General features: G+C 41.5%; 1 long non-coding RNA gene across 1 annotated transcript in view; it reads right to left on the bottom strand.

Moving 5' to 3' along the window:
• Positions 1–5,296: 5,296 nt before the first annotated feature.
• The window catches only part of LOC107136759, a 93,282-nt gene continuing 85,085 nt past the window's right edge, over positions 5,297–13,493 (bottom strand). The window contains exon 3 of the long non-coding RNA XR_001502758.2: positions 5,297–6,263. This is a non-coding gene — a long non-coding RNA (uncharacterized LOC107136759). The remainder of the gene's footprint in view (positions 6,264–13,493) is intronic.

Raw genomic sequence — 13,493 nt, 5'->3', positions numbered from 1 at the left:
GCACCCAGGCCTTCCAAGGGTGTCAACCCGGGGTGCTGGCACGTCATTCACGCTCTGGAGAAGCCAGATGTCATCAGCTGCGGATGGTGCTCACATGTGTGAAGGATTGTTTTATCGGGAGATGACCAGCCCCTCTTCTGCACTGCTGTATGTGAAACAGCAGGAAAAGCAACACAAACGACATTTTAAAAGAACAGTAGTGTTTCCAAGCTAGGAGAGCGGCAGAGGCTGAGCCTTCAGGGCAGAAGTCCCTTCCTGGGAGAGAGGGGGAGGGGGACAGCCTGGCGGAGAACAGCTTCACATCAGGCAGCCTGAATTCGCATCCCAACTCTGCCACTGGTAGCAAAAATTAAAGTAGTAGGCTAATGCAGCTATTAAGGAACTTCAGGCAAATTGCTCAAAACGCTGAGCTTCGATTTCTTTATCTGTAAAAAGAGAGATGATTACAGTACCCACCTCACTGGGCTAGTGTGAGAAGAGGATTAAAAGAGATCAAATATAAAAAGACTACAGTACTTGGCACAAAGTGCCCAGTAAATAGTAGCTATGATTAAGGCTGATGAAGCATTCCACGGAAACCTCTTTCCTGGAAACAGGATAGATCCGCCATGTGTTGGGCATGGGATTGGCAAGGGCAGAGGAGCAGCTCTGCTCACTGGGCTTGGATGGGGGAGGGGAGGAGTCATTGCCCAGGGGAGGGGACTCATTGCCCAGGGAAGGAATGAGTCCTTAGTGTTTTGAGGAGCTGTGCCTTTCAGCCCCAGGCAGGAAAGGACCCGTCTTTCTGTCTTCTCAGGTGTGCCCAACATATTTGTTCATTAAAAAAATAAATAAATAAAATTCCTCTTTGAAGACTTTGCTCTGGTTTCCCTTTAAGGGCCTCATTTAAGAATATACATAAGGCAGCACAGTCCAGTTTAAAAAATAATAATAATAATAGAAAGCAAAAAAGTAAAGGCCCAGCCAGTAACAACATTCAGAAACTGATACTTGACTGATACTGCTAAATGCACTCTTTTTAAACCACTAATTCTTATTCCACAGAAAGTGGTCCTCATGTCAAAGTCCTTAAGAGGTCCAACGACTTGTATAACCAGAAAAACCTCATGGTTAGTTAGCAGCTTTCAGGACTTGGATTCCCAGTGATAAACAAAAGAATTCCGGAGGCCACAATCCATAAACTCTCCATAGAAACATATGGAACTGCTTAAGGAGGTTGGCTCAGGGCTGTTGTTTTGAAAACAAGTATCCTCAGCCAGAATCTCCGCTGAGTGCTATTTATTGAATGGTTGGAGAAGGGCAAGACCCCGTGGATCCTGTAGGGCAGCTCTTTAGCAATCCCAAACACTTGCAGATATTACTCGAAGCCTCGAGTTACCCTAGGAAGGATACGAGAAGCCTCCATCCACCCCGGGGCAGTGGGGTCACTCATGTAGGTGCCTGTGGTCCTTAAATAGCCTTCTATAAATCTGACTGCAAAATCCCAGGCCTCAGTCTCTCATTCTGACTCTTAGAACTTTCTGATTATACCCCCCCCCACACACACACACACACAAAATCCAACTGCCCTTGCATCCTTTGTCCTTCAACAATAATTCATCCGAGCTTCAATTAGATGATGGAAAATGCCAGTCCGGCTTCCAAGGACTGAGCTCAGTCCTTTGGTAAGGTAAGCTGCTCCTCACGGACTTCCAGGAGCCCACCTTGTCCTTGTCCTATCTGGCTTCTCAGTGCTGTTTAAGAATCAAGAAGGAATTTTCTGGTAGTTTTCTTTGGCCCCAGAACAACTTAAATTGTCTTTCTCTTTCAAAAACTAATAATGAGGCTTTTTTTCCTTCTTCTTCTCATTATCAAGTGTTACTCAAGATTTTCTGTTTTAGTAAGTGGAAGACTAAGATAAATACTGCTTTAAAAACAGAAATGCTTGATTAAATACAAATTTAAGATGTTTGATATATATTTATTTTAATATGAGATAATTTGTTATTAGCAAAGAAACCGAACCAAATGCCATATGATCTACCTCATATTTATTTATCCTGCATAAGTTGCATTTAAAAAATTTCAGGGCTGTGGCTGTGGCTGTGGTTCAGCATAGTGCACTTGCCTGGCATGTGTGAGGCACTGGGTTGGATTCTCAGCACCGTGTATAAATAAATAAAGGTCTATCAACAACCACAAATATATTAAGAAAAAAATTTTAACCAATAAATCCATAAAAATTATTTAGTTAATCGGGGTACCATGTGATGTTTCATAGTTAAGCTTTCAAGAAAGAAAGACCCAGCCTCCAGAAACAGAAAATTGAAAATAGAACAACGTGCCAAAGGTCGACTAGTCGACCAGCTACAGCGAGGTGGTGGAGAGGTGACCACTGATTCTTTCCACCTGAGGGCTTGGAATTTCATGCCCACATAGGGACATGAGGGAAGCACTGGCCCTGGATGAGAACCTTGCACAGAAGGCTAGCCCTGCTGAAGGCCTGTACCCTATGTGGAGAGAGCAGTCTAGGTAAAAATGACCCCATCCCATTGGGATACGTAAAGGAAATTAAAAACTTAAATGGATGGCTTAAATAGTACATTAGATAAAGCAAAAGAATTCATAACTAGAAAACAGATTTTAGGCATTACCCAAAAGGCACAGAGATACACTGCAGAACTTCAAAGAACAACACCTCAGAGCACTGCACAAAGACATTCAGTTAGAGTTCTGCACCCAGCTGTATTTGTTAATCAGGCTGCCATGACCCAATACCATAAACTGGGTGGTTTGAAGAGCAGACATTTATTTTCTCACAGTTCTGGAATCTAGAAGTCAAAAATGTCCTCAGGCTTGGTTTCCCTGGGGCCTCTCTCCTTCACCTGCAGACAGCCTCCTTCTCGCCGTGTCCACACTGGCCTTTCCTGTGTCTGCCCACGTCCCTGGGGTCTCTTCCTCTTATAAGGCACTAATCATGTTGGATTAGGGCCCACCCTTGTGACATTATGGAAACTTGTCTCTTTAAAGACCCTCTCCCCAAGTACACTGAGGGGTAGAGCTCTGCCCTGTGAATACTAGAGGACACAGTTCAGTCCACTGCACTACCTAACTCTGATTCAAGGGTCAGGGCAAACTGGGCAGGTGGGTTTGATGGCCCAAGGCTGTCACCACAGCTGTTGAGAAGGTGAGGCAGGGGGATCACGATTTCAAGGCCAGCCTGGGTAACTTAGTGAAATTCCCCTGCCACAAAGCAAAAAATAAAAAGGGCTGGGGCTGTAGCCCAGTGGTAGAGCATCCCTGAGTTCAATTCGCAGTAAAAAGATGAGGGTAAAATAAATACGTGGGAAAAAAAAGAGAAAAGACCATGAGATGAACTCAGTCCCTCCACACCTAACCCAGCTGTACATCACCCTTTCTGAAAGTTAAGACTCAACTGAGAAAAATGTCCTAATGTTCTAAAGCCTTAAAAACCCACCCTGACCTTCTCACAGGCCTTCAAGGTCACATTCCCCTATTTTTTTTTTTCTGAACATAAGAATTTCCTTTTTTTAAAATGCATATCTGAATCTCTTTTTGTATGTACACTTCTTTTCAGCCTGAAATTTTGATTCTTTTTCAGTTTGCTGACCTGTAGATGCCAAAGCAATTCCTGGAAGGGATGGAGTGTGAGTAGTGGGGAGGGAGGAACCTTATTTTCCTATATAAAAGAGAACGTGTAACAATAATTAAACTTAAAATTAAATTACTATGGAATGGAAGCGCGGTAGGTAGTCCTGGCCTCTGCCCTATTGGTCTTTTCATTTCCTCCTGCATTGAGATATGAAATAAATGACAAAAAGCTGTACAGACATTCTTTGACTTAACAATGAAGTTACATCTGACAAGCCCATTGTAAATTTAAAATATCCTAAGTCAAAAATGCAATTAATGCACATAACTTACCAAATATTATAGCTTATAGCACAAAGCACAGTGCTAGCCAGGGAAGAGACCAAAATTCAAAAATTTTAAAATATTTGTTCTAATTAGTTAAACATGACAGTAGAATGCAATTTTGACACATGGTACGCAAATACAGCACAACTTCTCATTTCTCTAGCTGCACATGGTGCCGAATCACACAGGACATGTAATCATGCATGTATAAAGGGTAACACAAAATCCAAAATTTAAAGTACAGTTTCTCCTGAATGCATATCACTGTCACACCATTGCAGAGTCAGAAAACTTTAAGTCTGACTCTCATAAGTCAGGGGCTGTAATTGTAAGTTCTGAAGGTGTTAAGTTTTCCAAAACACAGACTTCACAAATACAAAGCCTACACTGTACAAAGAAGAAAATTCTCAGCAAAGATAAATAAACTGAAAGCAAAAATCAAGGGTGACCAAAGCAATTAGAAAACATAGGAGTAGACTTATATTACAACTGAAAGTAGAAAATAAGATCAATAATTATTACTATAATGGTAATAATATTATCTATCAGTCAGTATCCATCCCTGAACTAGAAATCATGGTAAGTCCTTTTGACAGAGGGAATTTAATTGCATATGTGGATCACGTAAGCACAAAGAAGTCAAAGAGAGGACAGAGAGACAATCCAGACATTAAAAACAGCAGGACACTGCTCGGATCCCTGGACTGGTGGAGCGGGGCTCAGAGCCAGGCCAGTGGGCAAGCTGAAACATGACCTGAGTTGGAGTCACTGAGGAGACAGGGCCACCACTGGAGACACCACAGGAGGCCTCTAATCCCCTCCCAGTGTCTTCCAGTGACCAACTTCACTTGGGCATCAGAAGGGTCTGTGAATGTAGTTAGTTGCCCACAGTATAGAGCAGAATAAGAGGGCAGGAAACAGATCTGAGAGCTCAAGACAGCTGATTAGCATAATAAATAATGATGAAATTAGGATTTCAAGAAAGGATAGCTTAAGTAATAAAAGTTACAAGACAGGAAAGGAGTGATCCGGCACATAAAAAATTAGTAAAAATTTAGAAAATTTGGGCTACATAATTAAGAAGCTTGACTTAATTCAAAGTTGCTCACAGCGGTGCCAGACACTCGGGAAGGCCAGGAATCAGTTACAGATGTGCTGTGAGCTATTGAGCCCCCGGGCCCTCAGGGCAGTCTGGCAGGGATTGCTGCCAGGAGTCCCAGGCGTTAGAAGCCCCATCCAAGGCACCTGGGAAGGAGGCTGCATGCAGCAGGGCAAGGTCAGGTGGGAGCCTGCAGTGTCAGAGCTGAGCTGAGAGCAGAATGGAGCGCTCAGGGCTATGCCACGTGCACTCGTGACCAAGGTGGGCCACGTCCGGGAGGCAGGCTTGTGACCAAGGTGGGCCAAGTCCGGGAGGCAGGCCGTAGCTAGCCCAGCAGGACAAACCCTGCCTGCGGTGGACCTGCAGGGGCCTGGTGCTCCAGGGCCTGAGGAGCAAGGAATGCAGCCCACACTTCCGTGGAAGGGTGAGGAAATGGGGGAAGTAGGCTCCAGGTAAGTGCTTTTCCAGGCAGTGGCCCCAGATACCTTTCTTCGTGTACAGATGGCCCTCAATTTATGACTTGGTGTTTTTTTTTTTTTATTATTCTACAATGGTGCAAAAGCACTATGCATTCAGTGGAAATCATACTTTGAATTTCAAATTCTGGTCTTTTCCCAGGTTAGAGATACATGGTGTCGTATTCTCAAGATGACAGACGGAGAGCTGCAGCTCCCTGTCCACGCAGGGTCACAGGTAAAGAACCCGCGCTCCGCAGTGTAGCGTGATGCCAGCTGTGGTGCTTGGTAAGTCAGGTGCGTTAAAGGCATTTTAAACTTAAGACCTTTTGGATTGACGATGGGTTTGGGGGACATAACTCATGGGAAGTGGAGGGACACCTAGATATTGAGTCACATTCTGGTTCTCCATTTCCATGCAACAAGCTCCCTCAGACATGAGAGTTTAAACAACAATCTCTGCATTCGGTCCCATCACCTTCTGGGTCAGGACACTGGCCAGAACACGGCTGGCAGTTCTTTGGCTCCACATGAGGTAACCTGGGGTCACTTGTCTGTATTTAGCGGGTGGCTGGGCTGGACTGGGCAGGGAGTTCAAGATGGCTGTGTACCTGCTGTCCTGACCGGGGCTAGATGGCTGGACTCGCCAAGGGCCCTCTCCCTGTGCACATCAAGTCAGGTCTCCTCCACGCGGTCTTTCCAGCATGACAGCGGCCTTCTTTCCTGGCAGCTCTCGTACCTGGAGGCCAAGGCAGGAGCTGCTGAGTCCTTTTAAAGAGCGGGGCTGCAACCTAGGAGAAAAAGAGAAGTAGAGAGCAGGCCTGTCCCTGCCCAACTGGCCAAGGCAGTCATTGGCCGTTCCAGGTGCGAGTAACCGGGTATTGTCGGAGGAAAGCTTCACTAGATTTAAAAATACTTGAATGTGAAATTTTGTTTGGATTTGAATCTACTTGTCCTTTGTACATAAGTCAAGGTTCCATTAGAAAAGCTGAACCACTAGGAGATAAGGAGTCAGATTACAAGGATTTGACTTTAAGTGTTGGTGGGAATTCATCAGTCTCTGTTAGGATATTATTTTTGCATTGAATATTGGATTTGAAGCCCAAGAACGGAAAAGATGTGAGTAAAGAGGGAGAGGGAAGTCAAACTGGAACCAGAAGGGTGGCCTGAAACCAAGGCCCGGACCTGCGTCTCCTCCCCCAGGGAGCTGCGGATACTCTTGGTTGCAGGGCTAAATGCACACCTGGATCAGGGAAGCTGAAGGAAGATCCAGAGGAAGGTATATCAGGTTCAGGCCCAGAGCCTTCCAGAAGCAAATGAGATGAGCCAACAGATAAGCAACCTAGTGAGCTTTCAGAAGCACCTGCCCCGACCTCCCAGCACACCAAGCAGAATGGCTTCACCTCCACTTCCACCCCCAGAGCTTTGCAAAGTGCCTCTCATAGCCCACCCTGACGCGAAACACGCAGGGAAGGCCCACTTCACGCTTTGCATATAACCCTGGCTGCTCTGCCCCTGCAGTTTATTTTTTAAATGGACATGTTTCTTTCTCTTCCTCTCTCCCTGCTCCTCCCCAGTCTCAGGGGAAACAGGATTACCTTTCTTCCTCATCCTAGGCAGATTTACCTGTCCCTGAGTACACCCACCATAAGAATGAAGTAATCCAGACTTTGGGGATGGCACCAGAAATGACTGTCTCCCAAATTAACAAGTGAATTACAACTCCAACAGAGAACTCTGGAATGTAGCCTTTGAGTCACCTCTTTAAAAGCCCCCGTTCGTGCTGATGGGCAGCATCACAGCCTTTGGGACAGGAGTCCCCTGTGTTTCTCCTCTGCTAACAAAGCAACAAACCTTCTTTTTACTTTTTCTCCAAACTGTGTCCTCATTATTGGATTGACATTGGGGACAAGGACTGAGCTTTCAGCAACGAGGGGACTCCTGTGAAGCAATCCACCTAGTCAAATGGACACCTTTCAGAGCCACCATGCCCATCACAGGATAGTTTAACATTACATTTTTTTCGTGAAATAGAAGATAAAATTTTTAACGATTTTCATGATTTTTTTTGCCACTTATTTGGGTCTAGTTTTTCATTGTTTTTTTTTTTTTCTTTTACCACTAAGAATTTGGAGAGATTAGAAGAGATCATTATAGTATAGCCACTTGAAACATAAAACCAGATGTAAAATTATTATGTTCATGGGAAAAAATCCAAGCTTCTCCTGTAAATTTTTAAAAATATTTTATTTAGGTTAAATACAGTAGTCCCCCATGACTGCCTGGGATAATGTTTTAAAACCCCAGTGGATGACTGAAACCACAAACGGCACCAAACCCTAGATATAGTATGTTGTCCCTATACATATCTAAAATAAAGTTTAATTTATAAGTTAGCTACAGTAGGAGATTAATGACAGTAACTTATCATAGATCTTAATAACCTCAGCATAGGATTTTTTTTCTTCACCTATTAATTCTACAACTTCTACCTTTTCACTTTAAAAAAAGCACTTTATGGCTCCTGGTTTGGCATATCCAAATTGCCAGCATCGTTACTCTTGCACTTTGGGGCCATATTAGGTCAGGCAAGGGTGACTTGAACACAAGCACTGTGACACCATGACAGTTGATCTGGTAACTGAGACGGCCACTGACCAGGATGGGCAGCACACAGAGTACGGATATACTGGGCAAAGGGGTGGTTCATCTCCCGGTCAAAATGGAGCAGGACACGGGAGATTTCATCACATTGCTCAGAATGGGTGCAATTTAACACTCATGAATTATTTCTGGAGTTTTATATTTAATATTTTCAGAGTGTGGTTGATCACCAGTGTTTGAAACCACAGAGAATGAAACCTCAGATAAGGGGAGACTACTATAGTTAGTGACTTATCTAATATTTTGTATTTTTTCTTGTAATTTACATAAAGAATGTGTAATAAATATTTCACTAAACTATATAAAACACTTTTAAATCAACTCAAGTTTATGCTACTATATTGTACAAATATAAGAGTTTTCTATTTATGCTGTGGCATGAAACATACTGCAACCATTAGTGTAGAGTAGAATATATATATATATTTCTCTACCTAACAAAAAAAAATACACCATCTGTTCAAGTACACATTGTACATTTGCAGAAACTGATGACATTTTAGGCCACAAAATACATGTAAACATATAGCAAAGAACTGATATCTACAAAAAGATTTCCTTGACCACAGGGCAATTAAATTATAAATCAATGATTTTTTTCTTTTTTGGGGAGATTCTGGGGATTAAACTCGAGGACACTCCACCACAGAGCCACATCCCCGGTTCTATTTTGTATTTTATTTAGAGACAAAATCTAACTGAGTTGCTTAGCACCTCACTTTTGCTGAAGCTGGCTTTGAACATGGATCCTCCTGCCTCAGTCTCCCGAGCCACTGGGATTATGGGCATGCACCACCATGCCTGGCTAAATCAATGATTTTTAAAAAACAAAAATCTTATGCATATGGGGATTTTAAAACATGTTTTTCTTCTCTCTAAGCAAGATCTTAATCAACTTCTAATTTTAATCTACCATCCAGAAGAAAAAGTCTGAATGTATCTTTAATAAGAAGTTTCTGAAATGATTTTAAGTAGGTCACAGATTAATAATAAGAAGAATAATTGTAAATATTTAGCCCTGAGTTACATTTAAAACTCTATTTATAAAAATCTCTAAGGTGCAGATAAAGCTACAGTTAGAGGGAAATTTATTGCTTAAGTACATGCACTTGACATAAAAGTTTGGAAATTAATGACCTAAATGTACAATCAAAAAAATTAGGGAAAAGAAATCTCAGCAAAGAAAATTGAATAGAGGAAAGAAAAGGATAAAAACTGAAAATTAATGAACCAAAATAATGAAGTAGTAGGGGGAAAAAAATTACAGACCCAAAGCCAATTCTTTAAAAGTAGATAAACTTTCTTTTTTTTTCAACAAAAAGAAAGTACAAATAAAAGATACTGTGGACAAACGGAGTCTACAGCTACAAACATGATGGTTAGGGATCATAAAAGAATGCTTTAGCAAATATATTGTAAATGAATTAGAAAATAAGGGAAACAGGAGGTTTTACTGAAATACATAATCAAAATTGTTTGAAAAAGAAACAGAAAATCTGAATAAACCACTGAGGAACTGGAGAAATTGAATCAGTAATTGCAATCTGCTCATTAAAAAACACCAGGGCCAAAGAGTTTTAAACAGAAATTCTACCACATCTTCAAGGAATAAATAATTCCAAAGTCTTGAAGAGAATGGAAAAAAGAGAAAGAAACCTATACGCAAACACACATCTCATGAGGCAGATATACTTTGATCTCAAAAGACAGAAAACTGAAAATTTAATCATGCTCCTGAACAGAGATGCAAATTTTCAAAATAAAATATTAGCAAACAAATTTCAGAAACTTTCAAACATATATTAATATATTATTATTTCAAATATCAAAATTTTATATTATGGAGAAAAATTGCCAACAAGTTTCTTCACAGAGGTAGGTTCTGTGATATTACAGCTTTTATGAACAAACAGGTAACAATAGTCGAGAGGACACTAAAACAAAACCCAATGCAGAGGGAAAGAGGAGGCCCCCAGACATTAAAATATTTTATAGTATTCAATAATATGATTAAACTGATAGCTAACAAACAAACAAACAAACAAACAAAAAAACCAGGAGGGCAACTCCTTAACCTGATAAAGGGCATCTACTCAAAATGTACAGCAAATATTATGCCTCATGATGAATATCACAAACACTACTGTTTAAGTTCTGATCAAAAATAAGAATATCCTTTATTATCACTTCTAGCTAATTTTGTTAAGGAGGAAATAAACAACACCATGGAAGGAGTAAAAAAGGAGTAAAGGATTAGTAGGAAGAAACAGAGGACATACTGGTGATACAAAGGCGTTAAAGCAATGGTTTACAATATCAGCTTGTGCATGTAAATAGAGAGAAGGAGAACTGTAATTTTAAGATGGATTCCTTTTACAATAGCAACAACAACAGAAAACAAATACTAATCAGGATCTTGAAATAAAACTGGCAATATATGTTCAAGACTGCTTAAGGAAAAATTATAAAGACATATTTATTGATAGTCTAAAATAAAAGCTAACCAAATGGAGATACATATGTATTCTTGGGTTGGAAAATGCAAAATCACAAAGACCTCAGTTACACTCAATCTGTAAATTTAATGGAATTTCAATCAACAGGGTTTTAAAATTTTTTTTTTAAATTTGTTCATTATAGTCTTACATAATACGGAGGTTCATTTCGACATACATATGCAAGTATGCAAGAAAATTTGCTCCAGTTCACTGCCCAGTATTTCTGCCTTTCCTCCCTCCTCTCTTTCCCTGTTTCCTTTTTCTATGCTACTGGCATTTCTTCTATTTATCTTTAGTGTTTTTTTTTTTAATTAATCCTTTATAGATATACACAAATGTGAAATTCACTGTGGTAGATTCATATATGTACATAACAAAACTTGACAAATTAATTCTCATACAATGCCTTAGTCTGTTGAATTCTGTTAAATAGAATACCAACTTATAAACAGTAGAGATTTATTTGGCCCATGGTTCTGGAACCTGGGAAATCGAGGGTTTGCACCCCATGAACCATAAACATGGAGGTAGCCATCACGTGGCCCGAGAAGGCTCATATGCTTCCTCTTACCAGGAATCCACTCCTGTGACAACCAACCCACCTGCTCACAGCAGAGCCCTCATGACTCATCACCCCTTCACACTCCCGCTCTCAACACAGTGGCATTAGAACCAGGTTCCCAGCACATGCATTTCAGGGCACACGTTCAAACCACAGCACATAGGAAGAAAGAACCGTGGAGAATGGACAAGAAGCACTTCTGAAAGACACACAGAGCGTTTAGACACACAGAGCAGACACGAACCATCACAAAGACCTCTGTTCTTGGATGGGACAACTCAGCATTGTAAACATATCTCTTCCTCCTAAGTAATTTACATATTTAGGGCCATTTCAGTGAAATTGCCAACAAGCTTCTTCACAGAGATAGGTTCTATGATATTACGGCTTTTATGAACGAACAGGCAACAATAGTCAAGAGGACGCTAAAACAACACCAGAGGGAAAGAGGAGGCCCCGGACATTAAAACATGCTGTAAACCCTCCATGATTAAAACTGCCAAGTGCCAGCACAAGGAGAGACGGGTAGGCCAGTGGAACAGAGCAGAAGGCCAGGAATAGACAGGTTTGTACAGAGGTTTGATGTGGGATAAAGGTGGCACTTCAAATCACTGGCATAAAAATGGACTTTTAAATAAATGGTGTTCAAACAACTGGGCTTCCACTGGGAAAAGACAAAGTTAGATTTACAACTTACGTGATACAAAGAAACCCTAACTATACTAGGAATCTCACTGGAGAAAAAACATAAAACCACAGAAGTACTAACTAGAAGAAGGCCTGGTGGGGTGGGGATCCCTCTTCAGCCTTGCAATGGGACAAAGAACAAAACCTATAGACAAATGGGATAAAGGCGTTTGACAAAGAGAGAGAAAACTGTTCAGACTCACTCATAATTAGAAAAATAAAACTAGAACGATACTGAGTTACCATACCTTTGATATTAGGAAAAAATTAAAAAGCATGAGGGATAGCTGGGTCAAATGGTGGTTCCATTCCCAATTTTCCAAGAAATCTCAATACTGTTTTCCATATTGGCTGCACCAATTTGCAGTCCCACCAGCAACGTATGAGTGTACCTTTTTCCCCACATCCTCTCCAACATTTACTGTTGTTTGTCTTCATAATAGCTGCCATTCTGACTGGAGTGAGATGAAATCTTAGAGTGGTTCTGATTTGCATTTCTCTAATTGCTAGTGATGATGAACATTTTTTTCATATATTTGTTGATTGATTGTATATTCTCTTCTGAGAAGTAACTGTTCAGGTCCCTGGCCCATTTATTGACCCAGCTATCCCTCTCCTCAGTCTGTACCCAAAGGACTTAAAAACAGCATACCACAGGGACACAGCCACATCAATGTTTACAGCAGCACGATTCACAATAGTTAAACTGTGGAGCCAACCTATATGCCCTTCAATGGATGAATGGATAAAAAAATGTGGCTTATATACACAATGGAATATTACTCAGCAATAAAAGAGAATAAAATCATGGCATTTGCAGGTGAATGGATGGAGCTAGAGAAGATAATGCTAAGTGAAGTTAGCCAATCCCAAAAAACCAAATGCTGAATGTTTTCTTTGATATAAGGAGACTGATTCATAGTGGGGTAGGGAAGGGGAGCATGGGAGGAATAGAAGAACTCTAGATAGGGCAGAGGGGTTGGAGGGGAAGGAGGGAGTATGGGGTAATTAATGATGGTGGAATGTGATGATCATTATTATCCATACTACAGGTATGAAGACATGAATTGGTGTGAATATACTATGTATACAACCAGAGATATGAAAAATTGTGCTCTATATATGTAATAAGAATTGTAATGCATCCACTGTCATATATAAATAAAAAAAAACTATAAGTATCAAATTTAGAAAGGAGAGAGTTGGGGGATTAATGTAGGTAAAGTAATTTCGTAATCTTTTGTCAAGGCATCTAATACTCTTTGGAATTGATAGACGAAGGAAAAGAGATGTAAGTGCAATATTTGGAATAAGAGACTACCAAGACGGAACTGTGACCACCCACAGAGCAGGCCCAGCAGACTGCTGAGGGGCAGAGCCGCCCCCCACCCCCCGCGCCTGCCAGGTAGGCGGAACTGTGACCACCGACAGAAAAGGCCCAGTGGCCCGCGGAGGGGCAGAGCTTCCAATCACTCCTGCAAGGTAGGCGGGCCTGCGACCCACCGGCAGAAGAGGAGCAGCGGCCTGCTGAGAGGCAGAGCCGCCCCCTCCCCCCGCGCCTGCAAGGTAGGCGGACCTGCGACCCACTGGCAGAACAGCCCCAGAGGCCT

This window comes from Marmota marmota, unplaced genomic scaffold (genome assembly GCF_001458135.2).
Source record: "Marmota marmota marmota unplaced genomic scaffold, marMar, whole genome shotgun sequence".
Lineage (NCBI taxonomy): Eukaryota > Metazoa > Chordata > Mammalia > Rodentia > Sciuridae > Marmota > Marmota marmota.
This window is presented reverse-complemented; position numbering and strand designations above follow the sequence as displayed.